Here is a 1,132-nt window from a genome sequence, read left to right as displayed (position 1 = left end):
AAAGGTCCTGTCCCTACATCAGATCATAGAGGATTTTTTTCCTAGTGTTTTCATGGTGTATATTACGTGGCTAATTCTGCAACCTGAAAATAGGACAGTGACTTCCCCACTTTGCCAAAATTATCTATTTTTAACCATGAGAAACGAAGCAAACTATTCAAAGCAGCTGAATCAACATCAGCATTCCTATATCTAGCTGGTTTTTGGTTTCTAATCTTTTTTCCTTATTAAACTAAAGGAGAAGTACAGCATTTCATTTCTCAAACCGGAAATCACAGCAAAACCAGTTTCTGTGAACAGTTGCAAAATCACTCACAGAGATTTTACAGATCTTTTATTAAAGAAAAAATAAATTGCCCAAGTTCATTTATTAAGTCTAGAATATTTACTTTTGCTGTAATGATGAGAACTGCACACTCTAAGTCAAACCTCAAATTCAACTACAGCCATGGTTTCCAACCTCCAGGTGGAAACAACCTACTCTAAACGGACTCTGAGTATTTTCCAGAATAGGTACAGTCATCTTTCTCAGAGCCCTATAGCTCTTAACAGTTCATAGATTAAATACCATTGACTACAGAAATGAAGAACAACTAAAATCAGATGTAAAACTGAACTCTTAGGGTTAGCCATCCAACATTATCTTCTCAATACAATGGACCAATCATTGCTGATCTATGGAAAAGAAACCTGGACAAGCAGGCCAAAAAGGAGCTGCAGCTAGATTCTGCAGTATGTCATGACATCCACCAGCCACCCTTACTCAGATGTGAAATTACTCAAGAGTGATCCAACCACACTTGAATCGATAGATGTTAACACCCCTTGACCCTTGGCAGAACTCCCCTCACAAATTTGGCGAAATTATAGGTCTCTGTGATGGTAAATAAGAAACTCAAATTCAAAATGTGTAATATAGATTTGATGCTTCTTTTTTCGGTATTTCTGCAGCTACTAGATTAAAATCTCCATGAAGACTCATCAGCGAGGATGATGAATTTGACAAGAAATTAATTTTTAAGGAACCTGAAGATAAATTATTGTAGAATAAGACACAACTACATAAATATTTTTATATATAAGTGTGTATGTATGTGTATGTTTTTATATATAAGTGTGTATGGCGGCGGCG

The sequence above is a fragment of the Cariama cristata genome, unplaced genomic scaffold (genome assembly GCF_000690535.1).
Source record: "Cariama cristata isolate BGI_N322 unplaced genomic scaffold, ASM69053v1 scaffold28297, whole genome shotgun sequence".
Taxonomy (NCBI): Eukaryota; Metazoa; Chordata; class Aves; order Cariamiformes; family Cariamidae; genus Cariama; species Cariama cristata.
Note: the sequence above shows the minus strand (reverse complement) of the source record.